Here is a 16,147-nt window from a genome sequence, read left to right on the forward strand (position 1 = left end):
ACAGGCAAAAGAGTATGGGTACCATAAAGTCCAGAAAATGACCTAGAACCCACATGCGTAGTTAAGGCTCAGGTCATATGACTCCCAACTGTCCAATCAAAGTGGTTCCATGGTGACCTCTGAACCACGAGGGAGGTCCCTATCCGGACACCATAAAATAAGACGCACACCGTTTCCAAGCTCTCTTTTGCGCCCTTTCTTGCACTGTCTTTGCTGCTACAATGGGCCCGGTCATCATCTGTGGAGTATGTACCATGCTCTGTAAACCTGTATCTTGCTCTTGCCCTGTAATCCTATCTTTCTCTCCTGAATAAACCTCATTTTCGTGCTTGCCTGACTTTGGCATGTCAGGTCATTCCTTGGCTGTGAGCGCGCCAAGAACCGACAGTTTCAGACTAAAACCTGACATAATGACACCACTGCACTGTAATCCAGGTGACAAAGCGAGACTCTGTCTCAAAAATAATAATAATAAGACAGACAATTGTTGCAAATATTGTTAGACAATGAACCAGAATTGACAGATCTAAAACAAAGTTTAGTGTCATGAGTCAACAGGAAAGAAAAGGATTATTAAACAAATAGTACTGAAGAAACTCACAAATTATTGGAAGAGAGTATCAAGTTTATTTCTCATATTAGAATAAACATCATAATAAATTCCAGATGGATTATAGGACTATATGTAAAAAATAAAAATGTGAAAGTACTTTCTTAGCACAAATGTCTTATAAGTCCACCAGAAAGATTATTATATTTAATTGAATAAAAAATTGGAAAATTCTGTACATAAAAATATGCTTAAAATTTGTTTAGCAAAGGACAAACAGAGAGAATATATTTGCAAAATATATGGTGGGTAGAAGGTTAACATCCTTTTTTTCCTTTTTTTCTTTTCTTCAATAGACTTGTATTCAATTTTGGCCGACACTGTAGGAATTGAAAATTCAATGGCAAACACCGATATGCAGTGCCCACGGCTGCCGCTTTCCACAGAATACCTCTGTGGGAACTGGAGAAAAATGCGCCCCCTGTTGGTTGCGGATTGTGACATTAAGAAGAGCTGGATTTCAAGCTCCACTGGCTGGCCTCAGAGGTAATCCTGGGCAAGAAACCTGCACGACTTTATTTGGTTACTCTTCAGTTACGCTTACAGCCTAACAGGCAAAAAAGTCAATTAAGCAATTATTATGTAAGGATGCAAAGCAGTACAGAGTAGGGGGCACTTAACCAGAACTGAGAGGTGGGGGATGGTAGCTGGTGGAAGTGGCAATGAAGCTGAGAAGTGAAGAATGAATGAGATTTTCACATGGAGGAAGAACAACCTGCGTTCTGCGTCATTCTGTAATGAGCTTTTGCAACCAATAAAGAAAAAAATTGGCATCACAAAATAAAATTAGGCAAAATACACTAAAATTCACAGAATATTAACTAAAAAACATTAAAAAATTACTTGTCTTCTCAAGTAATCAAACAAATAGAAATTGAACCAGCAATGGCAATGCTAGTTTTCTTCTATAAAATTGAGAATGCTTGATAATTTGTGTTGAAAGACTTGAAAGAACTCAAGCAATTTTTCTTTCAAAACTCTAATATTAAGTAAAAAAAAATAATATAAGAAATGCAAGGATATAAATGTAAGGGCATTCATGATCAAACATTATGGATGTCATCACTGATAAATGGATAAACAAAATGTTGTCTATCCATACAATGGAATATTATTCAGCCACAAGAAGGAATGAAGTTTTGATAACATGCTACACCATGGATGGTTCTTGAAAACATTACACCAAATAAAAGAAGCCAGTCACAAAAGACCAAGCAGAGAAGTAGTTGTTTGGTGGTTGGAGGGCAGACAGAAATTGAGCTAGGTGAATAGGGAATGGTAACTAAAGGGTACAGTGTTTCTTTTTGAGGTGATGAAAATTTGAGGTGATTAAATTGACGGTGGTTGCACATATTTGGGCATATACTAAGAATCATTGGATTGCACACTTTAAATGGGTGAATTGCATGGTTATGTGACTTAGAGCTCAATAAAGCTGTTTTAAGAAATTATCCAAAAAATTTACAAACGGTTAGACAGTATCACAAGTATAAATTAGAATAGTATGTTTGAAACACTGCATAATATGATGTTAAAGTATGAAAACTATTATTTATATCTATCTATCTACATAACATTGACATTGATTAGTTATTTCTGGCTGTTGGTATTCGTGGATGATGTTTATCTCTTTCTTATGATTTTGTTCATTTAAATTCTTCCGTAGCATAGGCATCTATTTTTACAATGAAAGGAAATGATATATCAGCAAAAAAGATCAAAACAAATTTGTAAAAATTAGGAAAATGCCCCAAACTAAACTTCTGGGAGAAAAATATAGGTCCTAGAAGTTAAAATCTTGAAATTTAGTAGTTCATTGGGTTTCTTTTTGTGTGTTCCCTTTTTCTTAAAAAAAAAAAAAAGTATACTATTTTACACAATTAACTTTATGCCCTACACTTCCTGTGGTGAGCCACAAGCTATTTAAAAGTGTTTTCTCCCATGTTAGTCATTCAGAAGAAAAAGCAAGCTGTTCACAAATGATATAAAGCTCTTAAAATCCTATTTCTTCTTGAGATTTGAACATAAAAAAAGGAGTGATTCAGTGGGTACTCCATAATAAGTGCCAGAGGGAGAAGATTTCTAAGCAGCTGATTCACTTAGAGATGAAAAACAGCATAAAAAAATACTAATAAAACTCTTGAAACTATACTACAACTTTTAGAATTATTTACATTGAATTTCTCCATGTATGGAGTTTAAGCATCTTAGAAATGATTTTTTTTTTTAAATCATCTTTACCTTTTCCAAATGGAAAGAATATAATGTGTTAATGCATAGAAATATCTGTAATTTTAGGAATTCATATGTAGGCATGGAATAACATGTCTATTACTTGCTTTAAAATACTTCAGCAATAGGAAAGAAAAAATATGGATGGATGAAGCATATGTGGTGAAATTTTGATAATTATTAATTCTAGGTTATTGAAATCTTTGGGCTCATTGTGTGTTTTGAAAGTTTTTACAGCAATATTTTTAATATAATAATTTGGTCTTGGTAGGTTGTATGTTTCCAAAAATTCATCCCTTTCTTCTGGGTTATCCAATATTTTATCATATAATTGTTCATAGTAATCTCTTATGAGCTTTTGGATTTCTGCGGTGTTGGGAATTCTTCTCACAATTCTGATTCTATTTATTTGAGACTTCTTTTTTCTCAGTCAAGCTAAAGGTTTGTCAATTTTGTTTATCTTTTCAAAAAACCAACCTCAGTGTCAATTTTTTCTATTGTTTTTCTAGTCTCTGTCTCATTTATTTCTGCTCTGATCTTTGTTATTTCCTTTCTTCTACTAACTTTGGACTTATTTTGTTCTTCTTTTTCAAGTTCCTCGAGGTATAAAGTTAGGATGTTTCTTTGAGGTCTTTCTTTTTTCTTTATGTAGGCATTTATCACTATAAACTTCCCTCTTAGAACTGTTTTGGTTGCATCTCATAAGTTTTGGTATTTTGTATTTCCATTTTCATTTGTTCAAGAGATTTTTTAAATTTCCCTTTTGATTTCTTTCTTGACCTACTGATTTTTTAGAAGTGTGTTATTTAATTTCCATACATTTGTTAATTTCCTAGTTTTCCTCCTGTTATTGATTTCTATTTCCATACCATTGTGGTCAGAAAAGATATTTGATATGATTTCAATCTTCCTAAATTTGTTGACTTGTTTTGTGGTGTAATGTATAGTCTATCTTGGAAAATTTTTCATGTATACTTGAGAAGAATGTATTAATATATTCTGCTGCTGTTGGATGGAATGTTGTATATGTATCTGCTAGGTCCATTTGGTCTAAAGTGCAGTTCAAGCCCAATGATTCCTTATTGATTTTCTTTCTGAATCATGTATCCATTGTTGAAAGTGGGGGTATTGATGTCCTTTACTATTTTCGTATTGCTGTCTATTTTTCCTTTCAGATCTATTAATATTTGCTTTATATAAGCCAACTTTGTTATTCAACCAAAGAGTCAGAGTGACATAATCATGAGCTGATTATTAGTTGTATGACTATCAGATTAGTTACTCAAGTTCTAGGTGCCTATGAAAGAGTATCTATCTCACAGAGTTGTTGTGAGGATTAAATAACACAATATATATAGGCATTAGAACAATGCCTTATATATAATAGGCACTCAAAACGATTAAACTTTATTACTATGATGATTAACACCATAGGCTTTGGAGTTACACAGACCTGGTTTCTAACCTCAGCTCCATCATTTATAATCTCTCTCTCTCTGTCTCTTTTTATTTTTTTTTAAATATGGCATTTCATTTAACCTTTCTTTAAATTCTTCCCCTTTGAAATTTGGGTAACAGGTGCTAAAATTCAATGAGTAATATATCCATGAAACAAGATGAACATTCAATAAATATTAATTTTATCAAAATAATACTGATAACTCTTCTATTTCAAAAATTCTGTGTTTCCAAGAAAGAGTTACTGAATGAGATTATCTTACAGTTTGATTTCCATCACTGTTTCTTTTAAAACTACCATATTTTGTGCTTGAAACATGCTTCAAGAATAGAAAACTCTCTTCAGAGAGCATTGCTGAGGGTCACATTGGTCGTCAGGGGGTCTGGGAAGCCTTTGGTTTCTCCTGGCTGGAACCTTCCTCTGAGCTCTCCACTGACGGGCTGCCTATGTCTCAACTGACAACTCTCATTCTCTCCAGAGCATCAGCATCCCATTGCCAGGAGACTCTTCCAGAAATGCGTAAAAATTTCTGTGGTATTTTTGTCTTCTTTTAATATCTTTGGAAAAAAAGTTAAGAAATGCAAAGTATGAGCATTGCAACATTTTAAAATAGGCTCTTAAGAACTCATCAGCGTCTAAGGAAAAAACTATCATTTGATTCCTGATTGCCCTTCAACAACAGTTGAAGATTTACTGCTTTGTTGTCAAAGAAATATTTTCAAATAATGTCTGTATATTTCTTTGTATATCTCTGTAACTGAAACAAGGAACCCAAAACCAATAAGTGCTTTGAATCAATTTTAAGTATGAAACATGAAATTTGCCATCAGCATCTAGCATGATGTTTCCTATAGTAAATGCTCAAAAACATATGTAAATTATAACTGAAAAAATTACCCAAAATAAGTGGCCTTATAATTTAGCATTATTAAAAATGTATTTGGAAAGGTAAAAAGAGGAGACTTAAGCCTATATCAAGTACAGATGACCCTTGAACAACACCGGAGTTAGAGCATTGACCCCTCCACCCAACACAGTTGAAAATCTGCGTATAACTTTTGACTTCCCCTAAACTTAATGACTAATAGCCAACTGTTGACCAGAAGCCTCACTGATAACATAAACAGCCAATTAACACATGTTTTTTACATTATATGTATTATAAAATATATTCTAACAATAAAGGGAACTAGAGCAAAGAAAACATTATTAAGAAAGTCATAAGGAAGAGAAAATATATATACTGTTCATTAAATGGAAGTGGATCATTATAAAGGTCTTCATCATCATTGTCTTCATGTTGAGTAGGCTGAGGAGGAGGAGAAAGAGGAGGGGTTGGTCTTGTGTCTCAGGATGGGCAGAGTTGGAAGAAAATCCATGCATAGGTGGACCCACGCACTTCAAATTCATGTTGTTGCAAGGGTCAACCGTGGTTACTTCTAAGTCTAGGAACAAAAAAAGTTATATATTGTATACAGAAGCTCTTAAATATCCTACACATTATTTTGTCTGTGCATACTAACCCAGTATTAAAGAAAAAGACAATATGACTTCAGTATTTGAACTGCTTTAATATTTGAACTGCTTTAGTATTTGAACTGCAATATCCAACCTGGCTTGTTTTGTTAAATTTTTTCTTAGTGCAAACTATTTCAATTTTAGATGAGCACTCTCTCTAAAAGGTTTTCTGGTCATAAATACTCTGAATAAAATTAAAGATGAAATTTTCTGGGAAATTTGCTTTGAAGTGAAAAAGAAAACCTATACTGAGAGATTAAAATTAACTTTTTAGTGGGCCCAACATAACTAGTACATTAAAAATTTATAATATATTTTAAAATGCAATCTATTGACTATGTCTTGAAATTTTAAATCCTCTAAGACATTCTGCAATATGTCAACCTTTCTATTATTAGTGAATGTCAAGAACCACTTGGTCTGTGGACCCCATAATGGAGAGAGGTCAAATCCAAGAGTAAAACAACCAGGCCTTAGTGTTCTCTTGAAGCTAAAATTTCACAAAACATCAGACAAGGCCACTCTGTGACTGCGATGGATCAAGAGAAAAAAGACCACCATGTAATCATATTTGAACACAGACAAAAACATGAACAATGCACAAAAAGTGACCAAACGTTCCTCTATCCCGGCTAATAGGAGTGATTTCTGCTTCTTTACAAAGCATATTATTAACCTTGATCTAGACTTTTCTCCTAGATAAGATCTATTTAGATATCCAAATATCCTTATAGACTGACTTTCGCTTTCCTAAAAATATCCCACCCAAAGCAAAGACACCCTTCTTTGGAGGGCGGGGAGGGCCTTCCCCAAAATCACCTAACAAAAGCAAAAATTCTATAAGTACTTTCAAACAGCCTCTTACTGAGATACCCTTTAGTTTTTCAAAGTTTGCGTTCTCTTTTGCTGCCCAATGTAATAAATCCAAATTTTCAATCACAGGTATATTCCTGGTAATATAAGCTAAAGGGCATTGAAAAAAGTATGAGAGAATCCTTTTTCATTGTCAACCTTTTCCTCTTCACTCCTTCCTTTCTCTCAACATATAAACTTTTAAAATAATAACTAATACTTACTAAGCACTTTCCCTTTAATAGCTCCCTTTTTAGCCTCACTAATGCCCTATGAGACAAGCACTCAAAAGCACTATAAGATTAAGTAAAATGCAGCTGATGAGCAGCTGAGATTTCAATAAATGCAGTATGGAGGAAAAGCATGTGATCTTCATCACTATACAAAACTGCATCTTGGCCAGGCACAGGGGCTCAAGCCTGTAATCCCAGCACCTTGGGAGGCTGAGGCAGGATCATCTCTTCAGCCCAGGAGTTCAAGTTTGCATTGAGCTGTGATCATACCACTGCACTCAAGCCTGGGCAACAACAGAGCGAGACCCTGTCTCTTTAAAGAAAAAAAAAAAGCCAGCGTCTTATACACAAAAGAAAACAGAAGATAGACCACTTCCCCTATCTGGTTCCGTCACTCTCGGTTTTTGTCATAGTTAAACTTCAGGTGTCATCATAGTCTGTCCTCTCTTAAATTTCATCAGCTGTGTCAACTTAAAAAAGTTTCTGGCTTCTGTACCCAATAGTCTACCCAAACCACTCCCATCAAGACCACCAATGACCTCGCAGAACAGCGTGGAAAAAGAAAAGGGGCTTTGGCATTATATAGGATTGAATTTATATCCCAGCAAGCTATTGAACATCTCTAATCTTCAGTTTTGCTTCATGCAATTCTTGAGAGATCAAATGAGATAATAGATACAAAACACCTGGCACACTGTTGTCATTAAAAAATGATAATAATATTATGGACCAATCAGCAACATTTGATATTAACTACTCTTTCTTTCTTAAAATAATCTATACCTTTGACTTTTAAAAGTCCACTCTCTTTTGGCATTCCTCCAATTTTCTAGAAGATTTTTGGTCTATTTCCAAATTATATCTTCATTTGCTTAAATCTCAAATACTGATATTCCCCAGGTGGTTACTTTTGGCACTTTTCCCTTCTTGCTTGAGATCAATGATTCTCACTTTGTCTGTGTAGGAGTAAGGGGTGATGGAGAGCTGAAGGGGCCTATCAGAATTACTAGGAGAGTTTTTTCAAACTACATATATTCCATCTTTGACCTGTTGGAGATTCTGATATATCCCCCATAAGAGCATAATGTACTGTAGTTTAACTTGTTGTGATAACTAGTCTTTCTAGATTTATGAAGACTCAGTATTCCTTTGATTTTGTGGCACACATAAAAGCACATCTAAAAATGCTAGGTGACAGGTGTAGAAGGAATCCTCTTTCCTCACATTTCTTTCTTGGGTCATAAAATAGGTACTCCTACCAAATTTTCTCACCTCTCAAGAGGTGCTCGGGACTTTCCTTCAATACTTTCCTTCCATACTTACCCTTCCTTGGGGATGATCTGGGGAGGCAGCTTCCATCATTCTTTCCACCCTTTTTTTCCCAAGAGAAGAAGAGAAATTTGCTTAATAGGAAAATTGGTGACAAGCTGATATCCATTGTCCAATGTTTCTTTACTGGACAATTTAACGTATTAAAGGTCATTGCCTATAAGTGACGTTATTTTTTGGAGCTAATTGTCTCTCTCTCTCACACTCTCTTTCTCTCTCTCTCTTCTTGGCTCTTGTACACCTATGTACTTTTACGCACACATCCTTGTAAGGCTACAGGTGTTCTCTCTTGTTTCCTGCTTTGGGGCAGTAAACATCACTAGCCTTACCCTACAGGAGAAGCCTGCAATCAGGTTCTTATCTATGCCAAGAAGGTTAAATTCAAACCACGATGGGCGGTAGAGAAACCAGCAGCAATGACCACTGCAGGGAGGGCATCATGAAAAAGCTGACGTTCAACCACTTTGCTCTTAATTCATTGTGGGATCATTCTATCTGTCAGGATGCTGGAGAAGAGGACAGGCGAATAGCACTCAGCAGAGCAAAAATGAAACAATATGTTGTATATCATGTATGTTTCTTTTCATTAAGAGAATGTAACTTCCTTCTTATGAGTTGCCTTGAGATAACTGAACGTCATAGGACTGCGGTCCTTAACCCCCATGCCGCGGACAGGTACCAGTCCATGGCCTGTCAGTAACTGGGCCACACAGCAGGAGACAAGTGGCAGGCAAGAGAGTGAAGCTTCATCTGTATTTACAGCCGCTCCCCATCACTCATATCACTGCATAAGCTCTGAATCCTTTCAGATCAGCAGGGGTATTAGATTCTCATAGGAGGGCAAACCCTACTGTAAACTGCTTGTGCAAGGGATCTAAGTTGCGTGCTCCTTATGAGAGTCTAATGCCTGATGATCTGAGGTGGGGCTGAGGTGGTGATGCTAGTTCTGGGGAGTGGCTGCAAATACAGATTATCATTAGCAGAGAGGTTTGACTGCACCATAAATATAATGCACCAAAACCATCCCCCCTACTGGTCTGTGGGAAAATTGTCTTCCATGAAACCGGTTCCTGGTGCCAAAAAGGTTGGAGACCGCTGCTATAGGACAGTAAAACTCTGAGCTAGGATCACTAACTGACAAGAATAATTCACATTTGGACACAAGAGCTACATGAGGCAGTGTTTTTTAAATGTAGGCCACAACCTATTTGTGTGACAAGAAACCAAATTATTCATGTCTTTTGCCCACTTTAATGGGGTTGTTTGATTTTTTTCTTGCTGATTTGTTTGAGTTCTTTATAGATTCTAGTTATCAGCCCTTTATTGGATGTATAGATGAACATATTTTCTCCCATTCTGTAGGTTGTCTATTTGCTCTAATGATTGTTTCTTTGGCTGTGCAGAATCTTTCTAATTCAATCAAGTCCCATTTGTTAATTTTTATTGTTGCTGTGATTGCCTTTGGGGTCTTCTTCATAAATTTTTTCCCTAGGCCAATATCTATAAGAGTTTTCCAACATTTTCTTCTAGAATTCTTATAGTTTTATATCTTGAGTTTAAGTCTGTTATCCCTCGTGAGTTAATTTTTGTGAATGGTGAGAGGTGTGGATTCTGTTTCGGTCTTCTACATGTGGCTATCCAATTTTCCCAGAACCACTTATTGAATAGGGATTCTTTTCCCCACTGTATATTTTAGTCTGCTTTGTCAAAAGTCAGATGGCTACATGAGGATGGTTTTATATCTGGGTTCTCTGTTCTAATCTATATGTCTGTCTCTGTTTTTGTGCTAGTACCACACTGTTTTGGTTACCATAGCCTTGTATAGAAGCTTTTCAAAAGAAGATAGACTAATGGCCAATAAACATATAAAAAAATGCTCAACATCTCTAAGCATCAGGGAAATGCAAATCAAAATCACAATGAGATATCACCTAACTCCAGTGAGAATGGCATTTATCAAAAAGTTCCAAAATATCAGATGCTGGTGTGGATGTGGAGAGAAAGGAACACTTATACACTGCTGGTACAACTGCAAACTAGTACAACCTCTATGGAAAATAGTATGGAGATACCACAAAGAACTAAAAGTAGACCTAACAACCTTTGGATCTAGCAATCCCACTATTGGGTATTTACCCAAAGGAAAAAAGTCATTTTATCAAAAAGACACATGTTTATTGCAGCACAATTCACCACCACAAAGAGTTGGAATCAACCCAAGTGCCCATCAATACATGAGTGGATTAATGAAATGTGGTATATGTTGTTTACTATGAAGTACTACTGAGCCATAAAAAAAAATGGTGAACTAATACCTTTTGTAACAACCTGGGTGGAACTGGAGCCCATTCTCCTAAGTGAAGTATCACAAGACTGGAAAAACAAACACCACATGTACTCACTATTAAATTGGAAGTAATCGATCAACACTCATGTGCTCATATGATATTAATAGTAAAACCCAGCAGAAACCAAGCAGGTAGGAGTGGGCAAGAGAGGATGGATAAATTCGCACCTAACAGATACAATGCATGCTATCTTGGTGTTGGGAACACTATAACTTTGACACAAACTGCACAAAAGCAATTCATGTAACCAAAATGTTTATACCCCCATAATATTCTGAAATTAATAAAAAAAATAATCCAGCAAACAAAAACTCAAAAAAAAAAAAAAAAGAAACCAAATTAATAGATTACAACCAGAGGTTTTTTTGAAAACAAAATATAAAAGAACAAAAAATATCAAAGTATATTGGTTTTGTTGTGGGGAGAGGAATAAAAAAAACTCAATAGGCTTAATAGTCTTAATGTTACACAACTTACAAGTAGGAAAGTAAGGACTTGAATTCAGACCACCTGAATCCATGCCATGTGCTTTTGGCTACACCATGAATCTCAGTTTTGCTGGTTTCCAATAACTTATCTCCCAAATTCCTTAGCTGATAGTTTTCTTAAACATGAGCATAGTGATTAAGTGCACAGATCTTGGTGTTCCAATCCAGGAAAATTACTTTATCTCTTTGTGTCTTATCTGTGGGGTAATGACCTTACCTGCCTCATAGGGTTTGTTATATATGGGTTGAACTGTAATCCTCTGAAATTCATGTGCAAAATCCTCAAACGCCAGTACCTCAGAATGTGACTATATTTGGAGATAGGTCCTTTAAAGAGACAATTTGGTTAAAATGGGGTCAATATGATTGGTGTCCTCATAAGAAGAGGAAATGAAGGCAGAGAGAGACCAGACATGTGCGTGCACACAGGAAAAACCACGTGAGGACCCAGAGAGAAGGCGGCTACCTACAAGACAGAGAGAGGCCTCGGAAAAAAACAAACTTGCTGAAACCTTTTTCTTTGACTTCTAGCCTCCAGAACATTAAGAGAATAAATTTCTGTTGTTGAAGCCCTCCAGTCTATGGTGATTTGTATGGCAGCCCTAGCAAACGAAGAGGGGGTTGTTATGAAGATTAAAAGTTAATATATGTATAAAGTTCCTGGCAATATGAGTCTCCTATTATTGCTGCCCTCGTTTTCTATATTCCTTGAATTCTTAAAGATTACTTCCTTCCTATATGTAATCAGATTTACTTTTTACTTGTTTACTATTTGTCCTATCTGCTAATTTGTAAGCCTCCAAGAGAACAAGATGCCATGTTGGCCTATTCAAATAGAAAAGTGTTTGGAACATATTAAGGGCTCAATCAATATTTGTTAAATTAATGAAAGTCTCTTGGCCAATGTAGGTGCTCTGCCAAATTATTTTTGCTAAACGTGGGCCAATTGATTTGAGTATTTTTTCTTTCACACTCATCTCTGTATTTGTGTCCCATTTACTATAATGTAGGTTACATAACCGAATCTTATTTTTCTAGTGACCTTTTAGAAAGATGTCAAAAGGGAAATAGAGGAAATAGTTACAAAAAAATATGATGACAATGTTTGAGTAACCATAGAAAACACATCAGGGCGGCATCAGGAATAGGCACGCAGGAGTGAAAGCACATTGGCTGTAGGTAGCTCCCTCCTACTCTCTAGTGGGCATAGTTTTTACCTCTAGGACAGTGGCACATTCAGTACAGGGATGGGGTCATCTGCGTGATTCATGAGTCTGATGTAGCAAGGTCAAAGCCACTCATACAAAATGGCTAGTCCAGTCCCGGAACCTCTGGCATCATTTACTACTCTTGTATATATCAGTGTCCAAGCCCTAGAGCTTACACTGGGAGACAAAATCCTGGTTGTGTCACAGCCCCTCTAGAAATCCTACTGAGATTATGTTGCTGAGCATGAAGTAGAAAGAAAGATTAAAAAATACAATTTACTTTCAGAAAGGAAGTCTGTTCCTCCTGTTTTATACTGTCCTTGAGAATGTAGTTGTGCCCAAGAGGTAGCAAGAACAGTATCTGTGGGTTGAGCAATGCAGCCAGGCCTTAAAGTTGCAGATTAGGTTCAGTAGGGAAGAAAGCAACATAACCTTGGGATAAAAATAATTCATACTCTATTAATAAGACAATGACTATAAGTCATCCCTTACCAAAGACAGTTAAGAGCATCATCAGACCTTGAAAACATCAGTGTAGGATGTTATTTGGTCAAAAGAATCAACAAAACACAAGTCATTTTTCAGGAAGGAAGCAAATTGTGAAACAGGCAGGTTGTCTTGCTTGGTTTCTTTATTATGCATCTTGTCTCTAAGGCAGTGAAAAGAAGTTCTGGGTCAAGAAACTTTAAAGATGACTTAAATCTGGAATGAGTCAAAGAAGAATACATAACTAAAGTAATATGGATGATAAAGTAGCTTCTGTATAAGCAAATACCCATAACTCTTTAGTCTGAAAAGATGAAGTAAGATGAAATCGAGGTTCATGCTATGATGACCAGTGTAGGCAGGATGCATGTAAACTTCACCAGATCACTGAGTTTTAGAATGAGAGGGGACAGGCTTAATGGGACATCATTACTGTACAGGAACTTACAGAAATTCTAATCCAATCCCCTTTCTTAAAATTAGAGAATTAAAACCCGGAGAAGGGAGGTGACTTTCCTAAGGACACCCTGCTGTTAATAGCAGAGCAGAGACTAGGCCTTATTTCTCTGCCCAACCACCTCTCCCAACTCTGTTCAGATGCCTCATATTGCACTCTGGCTGGTAAACGATGCCTGCTATAGAATCCCTTCCAGCCCTGTTCAATTCGTTCTCATTTGGCAGTGCTAAATTCAGACAACAGATAAAGTAACTTATTCTAAGGTAAAAAGAGTAGTAACTGTATATCTCACCACAACTGTAGTGTTTGGATTTCCATTGATCACTCTATAAGAGGGTAAGTTCTAAATCAAAGAATCAAATGTCTGCATCACCACTCTCTGATGTGGGAGATAATGAGGGCCGGGGACACTTTCCTGTACTTTCCAAAATTGTACATCCTGGATACCAACTAATTTCCCAATATCCGATCAGAAATGACCCAGTTTGAGGGTGCATCCATCCATTTATCTGTTTTTAATGATTAGTAATGACCTCAATGGTATATCAATATATCAAGTAGAAAACTGCCAACACGTTTTCCCTGGAAGCTTATCAAAGGATCCTTTGACTCTTAAAATTTACCTATTAGTGATCCTTTGCCTTCTCCATATATCTGCCTCTAAAAAACACATCTATGAAAAAACAACTTAATATCTTGTAACTTGGTTTCTCATCTGAAAATTTTGTTCTTAATTAGAAGTACCTAGAGCTTTAGACCACCAGGACACTGGAAAAGTAAGCTTTAGAGCTAAAAATCAAAGAAGGGCCTGGAAAGGTGGACAAGGACATACCTCAAGAGAAAGAGCCTGTTTTTCAATTTTTGCTTGATCTCTGAGATTCTTCCTACTGTTGGCAAAGTCATTGTAGCCTCAAAAGCAAAAGCTGTTGTTACTCTACCTTTTCCAGGAGTGAATCCTTGCCTTTAAATTTCCCTTCACGGATTCGCCCCTAAGAATGTTATTCTCTGAAATGCTCCTGTGTTGGATGAAGGGAGGAAGGAAGATTCTCACTACTTTTAGCTGGCTCAGTGGCTCACATTTGTAATCCCAGAGACTTGGGAGGCTGAAATGGGAGGATCTCTTGAGGCCAGGAGTTCAAGACCAGCCTGAGCAACATAAACATCTTTAAAATAATAAAATAAAATGAGAAGATTGCCACTAATTCTAAAGCAGAATTTACTATTCAAGCTCTAAAGGGTGGGAGGATAAAAAAAATGCAAACATAAGTTGAAGTATTTCCAATAATTGACTCTAACTTTGTCTTTAAAGGGATAAGGATCTGTAGAGGAAATGAGCTCAACAGTTTCTATTTTGAAAGAGAATCTTGGCAGCATCTCATTTCATCAAACAGAGCTTGAGAAAATTATTCATTACTTCCTTACCTTTAATGTAGTCATATACCCAAGCTTTATGAGCAAAATTTCAAGCAAATATTCTTTTCCTCTAACAATGTAAAATGAAACAATAATCTCTACACTCACCATTACTCACCATATATCTAGGCACACAATGCTGGGGGTGATTCAAAGGCATCATCTCTCATCAGTCCTCTCCTACTGAAATCATCCCAAAGTCATGAAAATCCTTTCTTTTAAAAATCTACTGGGGCTTTATCGATAACTCTGAAAAACTTTGAACTGGACATATAAATGGTCTTACTTATTTAATTTGGAGGTTACAAGTAAATGGTTATGTTAAAAATAGTCCACCAGATAACTATCCTATAGAAGTTTTGCTACTGCTAGACAACATTAAAATCATGAGGGAGAAAAATTGTGTAATGTTAGTGTCTTTAACAGGAACAAAATGTAGTTAAGATTGCAATAGGATTTTCAGTAAAATGCATATATGGTGTGCTAAGTAAGCACTTAAGTGCTCAATAAATATTTGTTGAATAAACAATTAATGCTTTGCCTTATGGGAACAAAGTGCCACTTAGTGATAAGAATATGCATGCTTAAAAGTAGAAAATTTTAGGAACTTGATGAAACAGCCAAATGTCAATATATTTTGAAATAGCACTACCAAACATGCAATTGATATTTTATCTCTTGCTTATGATAAGACAATTAAATGAGGCAATGAACCTTCATTAGAAGGTTTTTAGAGAGGCATTCAGATTTTGATAACTTTGTTTTTATGACTTTGAGATACAGATAAAAGTGGCAGAACTAGTTTATTCTGCTCATTTGGCATAAGAGCATAGGTTTTAATAGATTTAAATTGGCATAAAAGGATCTCCTCCAAAGGACAACCTGCCCACCTATCTAGAAATAAAATGTCTTAGCATGAGAAGCAGGTAATATAATAAAAAGAGTACAGAGTTTGGATTCTGACACTTTTGCGCACAAATCACAGCACTAACATTTATAGTTACATGTGACCAAGGGCAAATAAATGTGTTCTCTTATTGAAAAATGGAGACAATAATATTTACCTTTCAGAATTGTTTTGAGGATTAGTGATAATATATGTAAAATTCCTAATAAAATAGATGTTAAATAAATAATAGCTATTATTAAAATTATAAAAAATAATTTCAAAATGAGAAAATGTTTAAAAAGAATGCAAAATTATGGAATAATCACTAATTTAAAAATAATAACACACAAGACTACAACTCAGGACATAAAACATAATCCATAAAGTAGTACTTTGTAGTCAGTATACTGCTTTTTCTTTTTCTATTTCTATGAAAACCTTCAAGTTTGTAGAAGTAATGAAGACTAATACAATGAACACCTGTATATTCTTCAACTAGATTCAACAATTGATAATATTTCGCCCCAGTTGCTTTCTCTTCCTCCTTATCTCCCTCTCCCTCTCCCTCTCTCTGTCTCTCTCTCTCTCTACACACACACACACACACACACACACACACACACAC

The sequence above is a fragment of the Propithecus coquereli genome, unplaced genomic scaffold (genome assembly GCF_000956105.1).
Source record: "Propithecus coquereli isolate 6110/MARCELLA unplaced genomic scaffold, Pcoq_1.0 Scaffold13, whole genome shotgun sequence".
Lineage (NCBI taxonomy): Eukaryota > Metazoa > Chordata > Mammalia > Primates > Indriidae > Propithecus > Propithecus coquereli.